General features: G+C 33.8%; 1 protein-coding gene across 1 annotated transcript in view; it reads right to left on the reverse strand.

The window, feature by feature from the left end:
* LOC142230969 (uncharacterized) overlaps positions 1 to 8,383 on the reverse strand; it is a 63,273-nt gene extending 54,890 nt beyond the window's left edge. Inside the window, exon 1 of the mRNA XM_075301586.1 lies at positions 8,065 to 8,383. The gene's annotated coding sequence lies outside the window, so the exon portion shown is untranslated. The remainder of the gene's footprint in view (positions 1 to 8,064) is intronic.
* Positions 8,384 to 8,621: the final 238 nt, after the last annotated feature.

An 8,621-nucleotide genomic window follows, 5' to 3' on the forward strand; every position in this document is an offset into this window, starting at 1 on the left:
AAAATTTACATCTTCCAGGAGAATTCTTTCAAGATAGTTTAAAGCCAAAAGATCATAATGAATTTCTGTTGTCCCTCAAGAATGTTATTTCCAGTTTCAAACCACAAAAAGGATCTAATCATAGTAAATGCAAACCATTTATAAGTAAGGACTTACTGCATTCAGAGTTTGTTTGGATTAGAAAAGATGCTTCTCATACGCCATTTACATTCAAATATAATGGGCCTTTTAGAGTTATAAAAAGAAACGAAAAATATTTTACAATCCTCATAAATGGCAAAGAAGATACAGTATCAATTGATCGCCTCAAACCAGCTTATATTGAGAATGAAAATGTTCATCAAGTTGAATTTTCATCAAATTCAAGCATATTGCCGAGAAATACACCAATAAGAAATAAAAAAATCGCTTTCCGCTAGAAGGGGGGTAGTGTGGTGACAACCTTGGCTACACACTTCTAAAATATAGAAGTTTTTAAAAAAATCAATTTACCTTTGCTTTTTCATTAATTTTTTTTTCACTTATATTTTTCCTGTTCAAAAAGCTTCAATTGTACATTTTTGTTAGCAATCATTTTTTTTAAATAAATCTTTTTTAAAAAAAGAAACTTTGTGCACGTGATCTTTGCTTACCTGCGACCCACAGGATTGAAATCGGGGCTTTGTGGTGGCCATTTGAGCATTGGAGAGCTTTGTTCCGACTACTACTTCTTTACTATTTTGTAAGTATGCTTAGGTTTGCCGTCTTGTTTAAAAACAATTGGCCAAATATCAAAATTGTCTACTTTTTTCATGATTCCTTATACCCATGATTTTCATCCCCCCCCCCATGTCTTCCCCACCATGTTTAACGATTTGGTTGACGTGGTGTTTTACTGGGTGATTTCCAGTAATATTCTGAGGTAGTTACCAGTAAGGATTTTTGCATCGGATAGAAAAAGGTTTATTTTTGTTTCATCTGACCATATAACCTATTTCCAGTTATCAACGGCCCAATCTTTGAGAGGCTAACTAGACATTTTCTATTTAATAAAGAGTGCAAAAATGAAAACATGCACTCGGATTTGCTCCCCACTGTATATCCTTTATAAAATCGGTGTGGTACAAAAGAATGACAAAGTTATTATACCTCCATCACCATCCTATGGTGCTGGGTACAATTAATTAAAATATAATAATTCATAATTTTACATTCCGAAATCTGTACAATGTACCGGGGACTTTTCAATTAACGCTGAGTACTATGTTCAGTTTACAAGCTGAAAACCAGCTCGATTGCACGGTTACTTTTTTGAATTAATTAAAATTATTTGCAATCAATTCCTTGGAGAGAAGTTCACCAATGTGGTATCACAATAGACTGAATAGTCTAAGTGAGCCTGATACATCGGGCTACCACCTAACCTAACCTAATTCCTTGCATCTTTTCCATCCATTATTTGGCAAGACTTGATCAAAATATAATCGTCTTCATAAATATATTTGTACTTTTAATTTAGTATTTTGGTGGAAAAAACCTTAACCTGTTAGGAAAACAGGTAATTGTTTTATGCGGATAACGGTTCCTTGCTCTTCCCATTATCGGCAGATGAAACATTCTGTTGTTAAATGCATAAAACTCAACATCAAAACAAAATTGTTCAGTTGAAATGTCCTATTTTTCAGAGGCCATTCACTTTGTAGTGATATTTCTTTGTGGAAATGGAAATTTAACAACTCACAGTAACAACAACAACACAAAAACGAAACAAGACAACGTGCATTGAGTCGAGGAATATGAATTTTAAAGAACTTCCGCTTTCATAATCAAATTTCCATAAATATACGAAAATACATATGGATGCACATGAGGATGTGTGAATATGTGTGTTAGGGCTTTTGGGGATGCTGCTTCTTCTACCTCTATGGTTATTTGCCTTACATCTGCCAGTAAACAAAACAGAAGCAATAACAAAAACACTGGTATTTTTTACTATCAAAAGTCAAAAAATATTAAGTCATACACCTATACACACACACAGCATTATAAAAGAATGAATCTAGAAGAATGACAACTATAGTGATTACTCTCAATGCAGGTTTTGACAGATGACAACAAATTGCTTCTCACCAGGCACGCGCCTCACATTTCAAACACAATTTCACTCTTTCTCTCTATGACCAAGGAGTTAACATTTATTTACGAAATATTTTCAATCTATCTTTGCCTAAATGATCAAGTATACAGTACAATTTCAATTGAACCACCACAAAGGGAATTACAGAGAGAGAGAGAGCAGAGAGTTTTAAAAACAAGAGCTATTTGTGCTGAATCTGCAAACACATGTCTGTTCATTGTTGTTGTTATTGTCGGTAGAAATCTGAAATGTGTGAAATGAAATAACAAAACAAAACTACCACCATCTCGGCCAACCATTCCGACAAAACAATGTTGCACCGAAGATTGAAATTTAAGTGAAATATACAAAATGTAAAGAATCTAATAAGAAAATTAGTTCCAAGAGTTTCACCATTAAATTTTCACTCTCCAAAAATATCTAAAGACAAAACATATGCATCGTAGGCATCAGAAATGATGATGATATTATTTTCATAGCAGTTTAAGTGCAATTCATTCGTTTTAGTAAAAAGTTTTTGGTATTCGAAGAAAAATATAATTTTTTGATAATAATTTTTCATAATAATGAAGAAGCTATGCCGTTAATAATGAAAAGCAAATTCAGCCAAATGGATATTAAGAAAATTTATTTATTTTTATGAAATTTTAATAAAATTGAATTTTACTAAAATTAACCCATATTTCTATTCTGAACGTCTCTGTGGGACACGGTGTTATAAGTTAGAGCATATGTTTGCAACACCCAGAATAGGGCGAGATAGACAAAAGGTGTCTTTGGTAATCTTGCTCAGTGCCGGCCACTATGTCGATCTAGTGATGTCCGTCCTTCTGTCTGCTAACAAACTTTTGTAATTAAAGAGCAGGTCGCAGTTTTGGCCAATCGAAATTAGACACAATTATGTAATTTGGGTCAGATTAATCCCTATTGATTTTGGAAGAAAACGGTATAGATTTAGATATGCACCCTCACAAAAAATCGCTTCTTTAACATATGTTCCAAACATATTTTGCAGGAAGCACATATATTATTGGATACTGCCGAAACATTAATATGTTTGTTTTATGTGAGCATATTATATGTTTGGAAGCATTTTGAGCCAAAAATATTATATGCTTGGAAGAATTTTTCCCAAAAACGATTGTGCTCATTCCCTAACACACTCGTAATTTTCACTTCCACGAAATTTTTTAGTTATTGGCACCTTTTTCTGTAATACAAATAATGTTGAAGAAATTATTCACTTTTATAAATTTTTTAAATTTTACCTTTCGCCTGCACGGAGAATCGAACCGAGGACCATACAGTTTGTAAGCCAACACACTATCCACTGGGCTACGTAGCTGTTATAGTGACCATTAGATAATTATCGTTATAAGTTACATTTATATAGCATAGTTTGCAGCGCCCACGAGCCCATGCAAACATAACATTATTTAATAGAAACATACATTTGATTGCCACGCGGAGCAGTGGTTAGCATGTCTGCCTTGCAAGCAAAGGGTCGTGGGTTCAATTCCTGCTCCGACCGAACAATTTTTTTTTATTTACACATGTATATTTATACTATATTAAATGTTTATAATGAAACTTCGATTTATACTCAGTAACAGTGCTTGATATAAACGAAATTGACTGATTTTTGGATAAAATATTATTTTTTATTGCAAAAATAACAACAAAAAAACTGTTTTTGGTACAAAACTTTAAAATTTGGAAGGAATTCGAAAACTCTAACAAAAGAAGAACGCACTAGTAGAAAAAGTTCCGTTATATTAATGAAATATGTCATTAAAATTGAGCCAATGAAAAAAATTCATTGATATAACGAAATTTTTCGTTATTATAACGAATTTTCTGTGAGTCAACGAAACGTTTTGTACTATTAACGAACATTTTCATTGTCTTAATGAAAATGTTTCGTTGTATCAATGAAAAATTTTCGTTGGCTCAATTTTAATGAAATTTTCTTTGTGTGCGTGGAGTCGAATATAAACATACATAAATAATTTTATAATATAAACATAAATTTATTTAGGCGTGAACAGTTTTTTACTAGCATTTAACACCATTGCTCTAAAATGCCTTTTATTTTTCTTTAATAATTCATTTTAAAGAATATAAACTTTTTAAATTGTTTTAGCTGTAAAACTCGAACTTAATGCCCGCTTTTATATTTGAAGGTGTCCGTCAACTCCTCGTGGACTACTTATTAATAAAGAGGAACTAAACTTTGTTTTTATATATTTTACTGTGTAATTTTTCACTATTTCCTCCTTATTTCATTTTACTGTCCCAACTCTAAAAAGAGTATAGTGCCCTTTCGTTATTTTTATGAAGACCCCTGATTTCTTTTAACGAACCAAAAAAAAAATTGTGCCCATAATGCCAAAATGATAAACAAAACATATGTCCACACATACATAAAATGCTGCTCTCAAGGCGAAAACATATGCTGTTTGTTTTTCAAATATCTATTCTCTTTATTCAAATTAAATAATATTTAGACTTAAGCATATAAAATTTTTGGCCTTATCATAAAACAGTTTTCCGAAACAACATACAAGCGGTTTCACAGAAATTGTGCTCTTTTGATTCTTTCGCTGTGTTATGTTGATATCTTTCGTCAACTCTCTCGGTTTCCATCTCTATTTCTTTCTCTATACTCTCTCTGTCGCTTTGAATAAAATATCACAACATATGTATGTTTAGTCGAAATTTGTAAATTTATATATTCACACATATGATTTTTATGAAACATTCATGCCCCAAACATAATATATTCTAATATATTAACATAGATGTCCCAAATATTTAGTGTTAGTTTAGGAACATTACATGTTCGCACTTAAATATATTGTGTTTTAAAATTGTGCCGGAAACACATTTTGTTTATATCGGAACATATGAAAAACATATTTTTCTAACAGTGTGGCGCCCGCATATATCTTTCGCCCGATATACACTTATATAACTCCAGAATCTAGAGAGACTCCTGATTTGCTTAAAATTGTCAACAAGAAATACAATTGAGTGTGCTAAATTTTATTAAAATCGGTTAAGATTTACAGTCATATGACTACAGAGCCACATATGCACTTATATGGTCCCAAAACTCAGAGTGTTACTTTGATTTGTTTAAAGTTTTCCAGAAGAAGTGGAATTGATAGTGCCGTCAAGTGTGCTAAATTTAATTGAAATCGGTTCAGATTTAGATATAACAGGTTGGCTGATAAGTCCCCGGTCTGACACATAGATGGCGTCGCTAGTATTAAATGCATATTATTTTTATATAGTACCAACCTTCAAATGATTCGTGCCAAATTTGACGTCTGTAAGTCAATTAGTTTGTGAGATAGAGCGTCTTTTGTGAAGCAACTTTTGTTATTGTGAAAAAAATGGAAAAAAAAGGAATTTCGTGTTTTGATAAAATACTGTTTTCTGAAGGGAAAAAAATACGGTGGAAGCAAAAACTTGGCTTGATAATGAGTTTCCGGACTCTGCCCCCAGGGAAATCAACAATAATAGATTGGTATGCAAAATTCAAGCGTGGTGAAATGAGCACGGAGGACGGTGAACCCAGTAGACGCCCGAAAGAGGTGGTTACCGACGAAAACATCAAAAAAATCCAAAAAATGATTTTGAATGACCGTAAAATAAAGTTGATCGAGATAGCAGAGGCCTTAAAGATATCAAAGGAACGTGTTGGTCATATCATTCATCAATATTTGGATATGCGGAAGCTCTGTGCAAAATGGGTGCCGCGCGAGCTCACATTTGACCAAAAACAACAACGTGTTGATGATTCTGAGCGGTGTTTGCAGCTGTTGACTCGTAATACACCCGAGTTTTTCCGTCGATATGTGACAATGGATGAAACATGGCTCCATCACTACACTCCTGAGTCCAATCGACAGTCGGCAGAGTGGACAGCGACCGGTGAACCGTCTCCGAAGCGTGAAAAGACTCAAAAGTCCGCTGGCAAAGTAATAGCCTCTGTTTTTTGGAATACGCATGGAATAATTTTTATCGATTATCTTGAGAAGGGAAAAACCATCAACAGTGACTATTATATGGCGTTGTTGGAGCGTTTGAAGGTCGAAATCGCGGCAAAACGGCCCCATATGAAGAAGAAAAAAGTGTTGTTCCACCAAGACAATGCACCGTGCCACAAGTCGTTGAGAACGATGGCAAAAATTCATGAATTTGGCTTCGAATTGCTTCACCACCCACCGTATTCTCCAGATCTGGCCCCCAGCGACTTTTTCTTGTTCTCAAACCTCAAAAGGACGCTCGCAGAGAAAAAATTTGGCTGAAAAGAAGAAGTGATCGAAACTGAGGCCTATTTTGAGGCAAAACCGAAGGAGTACTACCAAAATGGTATCAAAAAATTGGAAGGTCGTTAAAATCGTTGTATCGCTCTTGAAGGGAACTATGTTGAATAATAAAAAAGAATTTTGACAAACAAAATGTGTTTTTCTTTGTTAGACCGGGGACTTATCAGCCAACCTGTTAGGTCCCGTATAAATCTTTCACTCGATACAGCCTCACACACTGGTAGTAAAAAATTTTAATGACATTTTCTTTGTGTAGATATAGTTTTAAAGCGCCAATTGGTTAGTTTAGTTATTTTACTTGCAGCATACTCTCTAGGTCTCTCTTTCTAAACACATATATGTTTATAGGCTATTCCTAAACTAATATATGTTTGCCTCTAAGCATATTATATTTACAAACATTTTATGTCCCAAACATAATATGATAGGTTAGGTTAGGCTAGGTTATGTGGCAGCCCGATGTATCAGGCTCACTTAGACTATTCAGTCCATTGTGATACCACAGTGGTGAACTTCTCTCTTATCACTGAGTGCTGCCCGATTCCATGTTAAACTCAATGACAAGGGACCTCCTTTTTATAGCCGAGTCCGAACGGCGTTCCACATTCCAGTGAAACCACTTAGAGAAGTATTGAAACCCTCAAAAATGTCACAAGCATTACTTAGGTGGGATAATCCACCGCTGAAAAACTTTTTGGTGTTCGGTCGTAGCAGGAATCGAACGCACGACCTTGTGTATGCAAGGCGGGCATGCTAACCATTGCACCACGGTGGCTCCCGTACCCAAGAATATACATATATTTAATTTTTTTTTCTTAAAACGTCCGTCAATTAGGAGTAATTTTCGCTTTCCCAATTAGTATCTGTATTACTTCATTCTTTCCATCTAAATGTTTCCCAAGGTTTCAGGCTTCAGATGCCATCACATTGCCTGCAACACAATCTGCCTTTCTCCCACTTTGTAAAAGATAATACTAGCAGTTGTGAGTCTACCACTATTCCCCCACTCTAATGACGAAGGGTCTAGTCCTGCAATCCTTAATCGTTTTCTTCAAAAGATTGCTGCATATGGAGTAACCGCATTTTTTGGGCGCCTCACCAAATTGTCTGAATTTAAGTATGTTTTGTTTTATCTAAGGATTTATCCATTTGAGCCCATTCCTCAAGGCCGAAGCATTACATTATACCTTGCTAGAATCAACATACTCAAATACTATATAAGATATTTCAAACGAAAACAATTTGATGAGGTGTCAAACATGTTTCAAAAGCAAAATCTTATCTTTGTCTAGGGAACATGGAACATTTTTGCCACAAAAATTTTGTCTCGCGAAACATAAAATTATTGCAGAAACATGGTTGCGACAAACATGTTACATGTTTGACATACAAAAATAAACTATTTGCTCTTGAAACATATTTGAGATGATTATACTTTGACAATCTATGTCACTTAAGTTCTGCGAATAATAATCAATTAATGATCACCCCAATAATGAAGACTACGTCAAGATCAGAGTGCAAAAAACTGCGAACAAAACTGAGAGCATATTAAATGTTAGTATATGTGTATAGAAGGCATGTAAGATAGCCTCAAAAGTAATGACTTACCTTTACATGCGAACCCTTTTCTAAAATAATCCGTTTATCATTACTGGAACAAATAAATTAATTTTGAATAGACGACTTCACTATATCATTTCTTTTATTCATTCAACAGTGTGGGTATTCCCGGTTTCACTTGGTAACGTTTAAAGCTTTCATTGTTGAAAAGGCTTCGTTACTCTTGCACTTATTTTTATTGTAATCAACCTTTCTCATATCATTTTTCTCATGTATATAATTTTTAATACTTTTATGGTTGAATTCTTTATTAAAATATTTTTCACATTTTTCTTTGCACTTTTTCGCTGCTCATATTTTCTTTTTTATAGCTTAAATAATAGAAATATTTTTTATTAATAAACGATTTTCCGTATAAATTTTCCGTTAAATTTTTTTGTTGGATTTTTCATTCCATATCCCGGCAAATGGCATTATACGAGTAACGCAAATTTAATTTATGATTTTAAAAAAGCGGATTTTTTTTTAACATTGGGTAATTGTAAAGTTTTGGTGTTAGTGACAACGTTAACTAAAAATACCTATTGCATTTCTCTGTCGAAACT

This window comes from Haematobia irritans, chromosome 3, assembly GCF_050003625.1.
Source record: "Haematobia irritans isolate KBUSLIRL chromosome 3, ASM5000362v1, whole genome shotgun sequence".
Lineage (NCBI taxonomy): Eukaryota > Metazoa > Arthropoda > Insecta > Diptera > Muscidae > Haematobia > Haematobia irritans.